The sequence below is a fragment of the Pelophylax lessonae genome, assembly GCF_965119305.1.
Source record: "Pelophylax lessonae genome assembly, chromosome: 10".
In the NCBI taxonomy this organism is placed as follows: Eukaryota; Metazoa; Chordata; class Amphibia; order Anura; family Ranidae; genus Pelophylax; species Pelophylax lessonae.
Genome location: NC_138777.1, coordinates 22,212,369 through 22,224,336, shown reverse-complemented (window position 1 = coordinate 22,224,336; position 11,968 = coordinate 22,212,369).

Genomic DNA, 11,968 nt, shown 5'->3' with positions numbered 1-11,968 from the left:
TGGTCAACCATGGCGAGGCCTGTTCGGAGTGGAACCTGTCCTGTTAAACCGCTGTATGGTCTTGGCCACCATTTCACAGGTTTCAGTTTCAGGGTCTTGGCAATCTTCTTATAGCCTAGGCCATCTTCATGTAGAGCAACAATTATTTTTTATAGATCCTCAGAGAGTTCTTTGCCAAGGGTGCCATGTTGACACACTCCTAAACCTTGTGGACAGCCTTCCCAGAAGAGTTGAAGCTGTTATAGCTCCAAAGGGTGGGCAACTCAGTATTGAACTCTGCGGAACAGAGGCTGGGATGCTATGAAAGTTCATATGCGTGTAAAGGCAGGCGTCCCAATACTTTTGGTAATATAGTGTATTTAACCACTCTGCTACCGCTCACAGTAATACTACTGCGGCAGAGTGGTTCGTTATCGTCCAGTCACGTAGTATTAACGTGACTGGACTCCTCCCCTTCTGGGCGGCGCTTGCGCGCCGCCGGAGGCTCGCTCCCGCTGTTTTCATTCACAGCGGGAGTCGGGCCAGGGGAGGAGCAGCGGCGATCGCCGCTGCTCTTACCCGATCGTCGGGGATCGAGTCTGGAGATCCGCCCGCTGTGTGTAAACACAGCGGGCGGATCTCCATAGTGACAGGGAGTGACAGATCGGACTGTTCAGCATAGCTGGACATCCGATCTGTCCATGAATCACACAGTCACCTCCCCCCCTACACGTCAGTAAGCACCAGGCATACATTAACCCCTCCCTCTCCAATAAAATTAACCCCTTCCCTGCCAGTGTCATTTTTACAGTAACAGTGCATATATATAGCACTGATTACTGCAGTAATGTCACTGGTACCCCCAAAAGTGTCAAAAATGTCAGTCAGGGGTCCGGTCTGTCCGCCGCAATGTCGCAGTCCCGCAAAAAAAATCGCAGATCGCCGCCATTACGCGTTAAAAAAAAAACACCAAAAATGACAGAAATCTTTCCCTTTGTTAGTAAACGCAATAACTTTTGCGCAAACCAATCAAAATACGCTTATTGCGATTTTTTTTACCAAACATATGTAGCATAAAACAAATTGGCCAAAAACTTTTAAAAAAATTGGTTTTTACATCTTTTTTGGGGGGAATTTCATATAAAAAAATGTGAAAAATATTGTTATTTTTTCAAAATAAACGCTCTTTTTTTGTTTATAGCGCAAAAAGTAAAAATCGCACAGGTGATCAAATACCACCAAAAGAAAGCTCTGTTTGTGGGAAAAAAAGGACGTAAATTTCGTTTGGGTACGGCATCGCACGACCGCGCAATTGTCAGTTGAAGTCGCACAGCGCCGAATCGCAAAAAGTGGCCTGGACGGAAGACAGCAAAATCCTCCGGTTGTAAAGTGGTTAAAATAAACTTAAAGTGTCTGTTGTTCAGCTTTAAAAAGTCACAGTAATGGAGCATAAAGGTGTACAGAGACGTTCTGAAGGGCTCATCTTTAAGGACACTTAACTGCAAAACAGGTGTGCTTTCTTCCCCATTCAGACTATCTACTCTGACATGCACACACCCTAACTCAGGTTACACAGAAAACTCACATAGTCTTTAATGTTCACAACATGCAAAACCGCAAGCAAATATGTGAACAATGCACAAGGGGCGACAGTTTATATTGACTTGCAGGAGTTGATTGATGGAGAAAAGTGACTTTTTAAGGGTCAATAGTAAAAGTATTTGATAACCCCAACTGCATGGCATTTACTTTGCTAAAGCTTTGTGTACACAATTACATACACAATTACCGTCATTTTTGTTATTAAAAATGTATAATTTCTTATTATTATTTTGCAATTTTTTGCACTTATTGCAATATTTTTACTTATTTTTTCTTATTTTACTTATTTTGCACTTATTGCAAAAAATTACACAATTACTGTATTTTTTGTTATAAAAATAAATGATTTCTTATTATTTTGCAATTCTTTCATATTTTTTGCATCTCAGCGCTGCTGATCTCCTCTGACCTCTTTTACCAAGTGATATGCTCACAAACGCATGACATAAACAAGCGTATCATAAAATTCTGATAAGACTGCCTCCAGATCCACACTGCTCAACCAATGGCTTGGACCCTTCAACGTCTAATGCGGCTTACACATTTTGAGGGGCAACCCCTCTTCTTCAGAGCCCCAAGCTCTGAAGAAGAGGGTTTGCCCCTCTAAAAGCAGAGACCACATGACCACATAAAACCAGGGCAGTTGCCAATTTTCACAATTTCAGACAATATTTGCCCAAATCCATATTTTCAGTAAAAATATATTCCAATTAATTTTAGTGCACATTAACACATTATATGATGCATTTTTGGGTAAAATATAAAATATGAGGTTGCAACAAGTAGTAAATACAGTGGGTATAGAAAATAATTACCCCCCTTTAAAATGATCGCATTTTGTTGCTTTTTCAGCCTGAAATGAAGACAGACATAGTTTTTGTTTGGAGGAAGGGGGTTCACCACCGAAACACGTCAGCTATACACCCTTTGATGTTAACAGCATACTGTATCTCACAAAAGTGAGTACACCCCTAAGGGAAAATGTCCAAACTGGGCCCAAAGTGTCAATATTTGTGTGGCCACCATTATTTTCCAGCACTGCCCTAACCCTCCTGGGCATGGAGTTCACCAGAGCTTCACAGGTTGCCATTGGAGTCCTCTTCCACTCCTCTATGATGACATCACAGAGCTGGTGGATGTTAGAGACCTTGCGCTCCTCCACGTTCCATTTGAGGATGCCCCACAGAAGCTCAATAGGGTTTACGTCTGGAGAAATGTTTGGCCAGTCCATCACCTTTACCATCAGCTTTTTTTAGCAAGGCAGTGGTTGTCTTGGAGGTGCGGTTGGGGTCGTTATCATGTTGAAATACCGCCTAAGCCCAGTCCCTGAAGGGAGGGGATCATGTTCTGTTTCAGTATGTTACAGTACATGTTGGCACCCATAGTTCCCTCAATGAACTGTAACTCCCCAGTGCTGGAAGCACTCCTGACCCCAGACCCCAGCCCCAGACCATGACACTCCCAGTCCCACCACCATGCTTGACTGTAGGCAAGACACACTTTGTACTTTGTCTTTGTATTCCTCACCTGGTTGCCGCTAAACACACTTGACACCATCTGAACCAAATAAGTTTATTTTGGTCTCATCAGACCACAGGACATGATTTCAGTAATCCAGTCTGTGGGCTTTCTTGTGCATCATCTTTAGAAGAAGCTTCCTTATGGGATGACAGCCATGCAGACCAATTTGATGCAATGTGCAGCGTATGGTCTGAGCACTGACAGGCTGACCCCCCCACCCCTTCAACCTCTGCAGCAATGCTGGCAGCACTCATACGTCTATTTCCCAAAGACAACCTCTGAATATGACACTTAGCATGTGCATTTGCACACAGCATACATTTACATTAGGATCTGGATACTGCCTACACCCCTTTTGTGGATTACAAATATCACAGTGGCGGCCGATGCGTTGGGGGTTTTTCTTCTGAAGCATGTGATTAGAGCCAAAGGCTCTAATAGGCGTCACAAAAGGGTGGACCCGGGGCACAGAGCAGTGCGCCCCGGGCCCACCCATTGTGTGACAATAGCGAATGAATACTCGCTATTGTCACACGGATCCTCCTCCTGGCCAATCAGGAATCGAGTCCGAGACCCGTTTCCTGATTGGCCGAAAGGCGAACTAATTCGATTGGCCAAGGAGGAGGACTCGGGAGACACGGAGGACTGAGGAGAAGCCGCCGCTGCATCAGGTAAGTGCACTGGTCTCTGCACGCTGTGCTAACTCTGCATTGAATGGGGGCACGCTGTGCTAACTCTGCATTGAAAGGGGGCACGCTGTGCTAACTCTGCATTGAATGGGGGCACACTGTGCTAACTCTGCATTGAATGGGGGCACGCTGTGTTAATTCTGCATTGAATGGGGGCACGCTGTGCTAACTCTGCATTGAAAGGGGGCACGCTGTGGTAACTCTGTATTGATTGGGGGCACGCTGTGGTAACTCTGCATTGAATGGGGGCACGCTGTGGTAACTCTGCATTGAATGGGGGCACGCTGTGGTAACTCTGCATTGAATGGGGCACACTGTGGTAACTCTGCTTTGAATGGGGGCACGCTGTGGTAACTCTGCATTGAATCGGGGCATGCTGTGGTAACTCTGCAATGAATGGGGGCACGCTGTGGTAACACTGCATTGAATGGGGCACGCTGTGGTAACTCTGCATTGAATGGGGGCACGCTGTGGTAACTCTGCATTGAATGGGGGCACGCTGTGGTAACTCTGCATTGAATGGGGGCACGCTGTGGTAACTCTGCATTGATGGGGGCACACTATACTTTGATTACTGAAGGCCCCTTTCACACTTTTGTGACCTCAAAGTCATGCAATTTTTTGCCGCAAAGCAATGCTTATTTGATTTTTCTGTTTGTGCCCCCCAAATATTTTGAGCACCAGCCGCCACTGGCTCCAACTGCCGGCGAAGAACCGTAAGGCCTTGCTAGGGTGGTGACTCTATTGATTAATCCTTAAAGGGGGCCCCAGACTTCAAAGTGTTCATGTCAGTTATTCAGATTGAATCTTTTATATAGAGAGGACATAACAGTGATTGCTGAATATATTAAGTTCAAGTTGCTTAATAGTTGCTTAATAGTGAATAATACCATATTGCATCATAGTCACTCTCACTTACTGTGATTATATACTGTGAATATATAAAACATTATATATAGATTGCTAAGTATCTGAATTAGGTTGGTGTTTGTGTCTCAAGTCCCATATATATTATTGGGATTTGGGAGATCAAACCCTCCTTCATCCTTGATTGCATATTTTGTGTGTTGGTTTTGTATCTGTTACATCTAATTTGATCCAGTAAATCGTTACACTGGTACATAAGTGTCAAGAGCATTATTGTTCTAATATGTCTGAACCTGTAGTGCCCAGCGGGTCAGAGGTGTCTCAGGGTCCAGGGAGTGCAGAGGAGGTTCTATTACCCAGCAGCCCCCATGGGGGTCGTGCTACAAATATTTACAAAAATGTGAGGGGTGTACTCACTTCCGTGAGATACTGTACATGTGTCCTATGGTCACTTTTTGGTTGCTATGTGAGTACATCTATTTTTTATCCTTTTTTATTGAGTAAATGTCTTTCGGTAATGCACTAGGCGCCGGCGCCTCCTTGTATGTTTGTCTTTTTAGTTTTACAGTTTTTGTTGTATCCAGCTGTATTTACTCAGTGCGACTAATAACATCGAAGTGAAAGATATAACACCAACCTATCAGAAAAAAATGTAAAGAAATTAAAAACAGAATCACTGAGTTGGAAAAAGGATCACCCCCCCCCCCCATCCCCCCTTGTGTCAGTATTTTGATGAACCACATTTTGCTTTAATTCCAGCCTTTAGTCTGTTGGGATTTGTCTCTACTAACTTTGCACATCTAGACTTTGCTATATTTGCCCGCTCTTCTTTATAGAACTGCTCAAGTTCAGTTGTTTGAAGGTGACAGATTGTAGACTGCACTCTTCAAGCCAATCCACAGATTTTCAATGAGATTTAAGTCTGGGCTCTGACTAGGCCATACAAGGACATTCACCTTTTTCTCCTTCAATCACAGTGTGCTCATTGTTGCTGTGTGCTTTGGCTCATTGTCATGTTGGAAGGTAAACATTCTTTCCACTGACAACTTTAGCGCAGAGGACAGCAGATTTTTCTCAAGAATTAGATGGTGTTTTGCCCCATCCATTTATACTTCTATCCTGACAAGTGCTCCAGGGCCTGCTGCAAGGAAACACCCCCATAATAGGATATTACCACCCCCCATAACAGGATATGACCACCCCCCCATAACAGGATATTACCCCCCCCCATAACAGGATATTACCACCCCCATTACAGGATATTACCCTCCCCCATAACAGGATATTACCACCCCCATAACAGGATATTACCCCCCCATAACAGGATATTACCACCCCCCATAACAGGATATTACCACCCCCATAACAGGATATTACCACCCCCCATAACAGGATATTACCACCCCCATAACAGGATATTACCACCCCCCATAACAGGATATTACCACCCCCATAACAGGATATTACCACCCCCCATAACAGGATATTACCACCCCCATAACAGGATATTACCCTCCCCCCCATAACAGGATATTACCACCCCCCATAACAGGATATGACCACCCCCCCATAACAGGATATTACCCCCCCCATAATATGATATTACCACCCCCCATAACAGGATATGACCACCCCCCCCCCCATAACAGGATATTACCACCCCCCATAACAGGATATTACCACCCCCATAACAGGATATTACCACCCCCCATAACAGGATATTACCACCCCCCATAACAGGATATTACCCCCCCATAACAGGATATTACCACCCCCCATAACAGGATATTACCACCTCCATAACAGAATATTACCACCCCCCATAACAGGATATTACCACCCCCATAACAGGATATTACCACCCCCCATAACAGGATATTACCACCCCCATAACAGGATATTACCCTCCCCCCCATAACAGGATATTACCACCCCCCATAAGAGGATATTACCACCCCCCATGACAGGATATTACCACCCCCCATAACAGGATATTACTACCTCCATGCTTTACTGTAGGAATGGTGTTATTTGGATGGGGAGCTGTATTGGATTTCCGCCAGACATAATGTTTTGTGTTAAGGCCAATTCCATTTTAGTCTCATCTGACCATAACACCCTTTTCCATGTGGCCTCAGAATCTTCAAGGTGCGTTTAAGGTGGTCAGATGAGCAAAGAGATGTGCAAAGTTAGTAGAGACTTATTCCATAACAGAATATTACCCTCCCCCATAACAGGATATTACCACCCCCATAACAGGATATTACCCCCCCATAACAGGATATTACCACCCCCCATAACAGGATATTACCACCCCCATAACAGGATATTACCACCCCCCATAACAGGATATTACCACCCCCATAACAGGATATTACCACCCCCCATAACAGGATATTACCACCCCCATAACAGGATATTACCACCCCCCATAACAGGATATTACCACCCCCATAACAGGATATTACCCTCCCCCCCATAACAGGATATTACCACCCCCCATAAGAGGATATTACCACCCCCCATGACAGGATATTACCACCCCCCATAACAGGATATTACTACCTCCATGCTTTACTGTAGGAATGGTGTTATTTGGATGGGGAGCTGTATTGGATTTCCGCCAGACATAATGTTTTGTGTTAAGGCCAATTCCATTTTAGTCTCATCTGACCATAACACCCTTTTCCATGTGGCCTCAGAATCTTCAAGGTGCGTTTAAGGTGGTCAGATGAGCAAAGAGATGTGCAAAGTTAGTAGAGACTTATTCCAACAGACTAAAGGCTGTAATTAAAGCAAAAAGTGGTCCAACAAAATACTGACGAGGGGGGGGGGGGGTCTCCTTTTTCCAACTCAGTGATTCTGTTTTTTAATTTTTTTTATTTTACATTGGTGCTATATCTTTTACTTGGATGTTATAAGTTGCATACAGCTGGATAAAACACTAACTGTGTCTGTCTTCATTTCAGGCTGCAAAGCAACAAAATGTGATTATTATTATACCCAACTACTACTGTATATACCAAACATGTCAAGCCTCAAAATTGTGCAAGTCAGTGAAGCGGGCAGAAACTACGATTCTCAGATGACAACTTTTCAAAAGCCTTTACAGTTCATCAATTTAGCGTTAGCAGTGAATGATGGCCCTGGAATAATTGCTCCCAGTCCAGTGTTCATGAAGCTTCCTAATATGTATTGTGCAATTGTAGTTGTCACTTTGTAGCGCACCTGGTGCGCACATTTGTGTTTGTATGGGGGTGTTCTTTTTGTGTTTTTTTTTTTTTGTTTTTTTAATTTAATTTATTAAAGTGTTACTAAACCCACAACTGTAAAATCAGTCTGTATATGCCAGTGTTTCTCAACTCCAGTCCTCAGGGCACACTAACAGGCCAGATTTTAAGTATTTCCTTGGGGAGATGCAGACTAGAATACTGCAATCACTGAGCAGCAAATGATATCACCTGTGGTAAACAATTGATTATAAATAAACATAAACAATTATAAGTGTCCAAAAAAAGTCCATGGTGATGTATCCATAACAAAGAATCCCAGTGTCTAATGAAGTAATATATTTCAGTTTTCTAGCAAACCTGGCGTGTTAGTGTGCCCTGAGGACCGGAGTTGAGAAACACTGGTATATGCAGTAAAGCATGCTTGTTATACTCACTGTGGAACCCAAGGGGTTAATCCTCTGCTTTGTATAAAAAGACTGTTTGATCCTGTCTTCTCTGATCCACCCATTTTTCCTGATAGAACAGAGGCTCAGTTTGGTGTATATTGCTAGATAGTTTTTTTCTTTTCTTGGGAGGGTGCATGCGATCAGCACAGGGCCAATCAGCACTGTCCAGACAGAGGGTCAGGGAACTTGCAGCCTCATAGGACAGTCAGAGGAGAATGAGAACTCCTCCTACAAGCTTTAACCAGACACTGATAGAAGTCACAAGACTGCTATATACTGCTGATGAGAAAAGGTTTTTAACAGTTTATATTTAGTAAAATAATTGCATTTCCATGTTCTGTGTACCGTGGGAGACCAGATATAGTGAATGCAGGCTCCTGGGTTTAGTAACTCTTTGGGATTTCATTTTTGTAACCTTTTTTTTTCAATTTTTTAATTGAAAGTGATTTCAAAAAGCCTTTACAGTTCATCAATTTAGCGTTAGCAGTGAATGATGGCCCTGGAATAATTGCTCTATGGTTACATGGTTAACTCCTTCCCTGCCAGTGTCATTAGTACAGTAACAATGCATATTTTTAGCACTGATTACTGTAGTAATGTCACTGGTCCCCCCAAAAGTGTCAAGAATGTCAGTTAGGGGTCCGATCTGTCCGCTGCAATGTCGCAGTCCCGCTAAAAATCGCTGATCGCCCCCATTACTAGTAAAAAATAAAAATAAATAAAAATGACATAAATCTTTCCCTAGTTTGTAGACGCGATACATTTTGCGCAAACCAATCAAAATACGCTTATTGCGGCCTAGAAGGATGAAAAAAAAAAATTTTTGGGGGGGGGGGAATGTTATATAGCAGAATGGGAAAATATCGTTTTTTTTTTTTTTTCAGAATTGTCGCTATTTTTTTCTTATAGCGCAATAAATAAAAATCGCACGGGTGATCAAATACCACCAAAAGAAAGCTCTATTTGTGGAAAAAAAAGGACAATTTTGTTTAGGTTCAACGTCACACACCTGCGCTATTGTCCGGTAAAAATAACACAGTGGCGAATTACAAAAAATGGCCTGGTCATTAAGGGGGTAAATCCTTCCGGTCCATAAGTGGTTAAGGTGACATCAGGGATCCATCCGACTTCTGCATTCTTCACCATTAGAATGAAGATAGACTTCATTCTGATCATTTCATTGGACCCGCATGGATGTGCGCTCTGGGATGTGCATGGAGAACTTTTCAGCTGGCTGTTGTCATTGATTTCAACAGGCTCGCCCCCACATGGAACACCTGTAATTCCTGGACGGCTGAAGACTGCCCTTTGCATAGATGTAGGGATCAATACGCCCACAAGAATGAGATCTTACAGTGTGCCCACACAGGATGAGCTATCCCTCGTTACCATACAACACAGGAGGGCAGTTTCTAGATCTTTAACCCTTTGTTAGGACAGACAATGATCAGATCTATCTAAAAAAAAAACTATACATATATATATATATATATATATATATATATATATATACATACACATATTTATTTACACATATGCATGTACACCATCCTATGTATATACAATCCTATACCCACAGTTGATGCAGAGGACGGTAATAACCCCAATAAAGCATGGTCCCATTTGCTCTAGCAGGGGAAAAAAATCCTTCCTGATCCCTTTACCTATAAATATTACGTATCCAGTTATATTGTGTGTATCCAGGAAAGAATCCAGGCCTTTCTTAAAACAATCTACTGAGCTGGCCTGAACAAGCTCTTGAGGGAGTCTATTCCACATTTTCACAGCTCTTACTGTAAAGAAGCCTTTCCATATTTGGAGATAAAATCATTTTTCCTCCATTGCCTCCTATTCCTCCAGGTTGCTTTTTTCCTTTTTTTGTTGATTTCAGGAATACTACATAGGTTTTTGATTGTCTTGTATTATAGTTATGTCCTTTTTTTATTGAATAAAAGAGAGTTGAAACAGAAAATCAATAGACTTGCTGGCCGGATCACCAGATGAAAATAGGACAAAAAAAAAAAAGAAAATGATTGCAGCCATTACATCTAGGAATTGGTAATCTGCAATATAATAAATGATTACTTTTGGCTTTAACCTCCTTAGCGGTATTCCCGAGTGTGGCTCGGGGTGGAATTTTAGTGCCATTAGCGGTAACCCCGAGCCACACTTGGGGTACCGCCAGGGAGCATCGCTGGATCCTGGTAGAGGTTACTTACCTTGTCCCCGGGATCCCGCGATGTGTCCCTGCAGCATACAGCGTCCAGATCTTCCGCCCGATGCTGTGAGCCCCGGCTTCCGTCTCCTGCGACGTGACGCTTGCAGGGGGGTGGAACCGGCGGCAAATTTGAAAAGTAAAAAACACAAACACACTGATTTCATTACAAAATAAAATAAATTGACATTAGTTTGGCCCCAGTGCCCTTTCCTGCAGTTTTACTGTACTACTTTATATATACAGTATATATATATATATATATATATATATATATATACGTATATATATATATATATATGAATATATATATATATATATGTATATGTAATATAGATATACACGTATATATATATATATATATATATATATATATATATATAAATATATATATCTTTATATATATATATGTATACACATATATATATACTGTATATATATATATATATATATATATATATATATCCTTTAACTTATTTATAGTTATTTAATATATTATAATTTATGATTTTGTGTTTCAAACTTTATCATAACTGAGATGTTATAAAGAAGAACGCACAGTAAATAAAAAAATCATATGTAAATACTGTATTTTCTGGCGTATAAGCCTACTTTTGAACCTCCAAAAAATCCCCCAAAAATGGGGGGGTCGTCTTATACGCTGAGTATAATATCTCCAAGGTAACCTAAGTATAAGTATTACCGGTAGATGAAAATTAGGGGGGTCGTCTTATACGCCCAGTCGTCTTATACGCCGGAAAATACGGTAGTTGGTTTGGGCTGCTCGTCCTTAAGAATTACATGCAAAATAATGGTACCGCTTTCAGCACCTAAAATCAGAAACAATCATACCACCAGGGAGGTTAATACTGATTTTAGTTACAAAAAAGTTGAAAAAAAGCAATGCTCTGTGATGCATTTTTCCAGCGCATTGTGGCGCACGCGCAATACGCAAACCAGTGCCTGTGTGTTATTTGCACTTTAAAGCGCCCCCATTGGTGTGAATAAGCCCTCAATATTCCTGATTTCCAAAGATGATTCTTCAGCAGCTACAGCAAGAATATAAAAAGTAAAAGTGGTGTCTACAATGTAACGTCCTACAACACTGCGATTGTGTTCTCCATGGAACAGAGTCAGTTCAAGCGTCTATTAAGTGTCAGCGGAAAGATTTGGGGTTTTCTCACACAGACATCTTTGTGTAAAATAATATGGAGGACAATCGCTCCAAAGATTCCGGACACTTTGAAGTGCAGCTGTGGGAATGGAGGGTGTAGCATAACCCCGCATTATGGAGGAGGAGAGACACAGACCGCACATTTCTGCTCTATGCCCCATGTACAGGACTTTTACCAGCTCCTGGGTGCTTTGGAGGAAAATCGCCGCCACTTTCTGGTACCCGTGGAGCCACATGTGCCG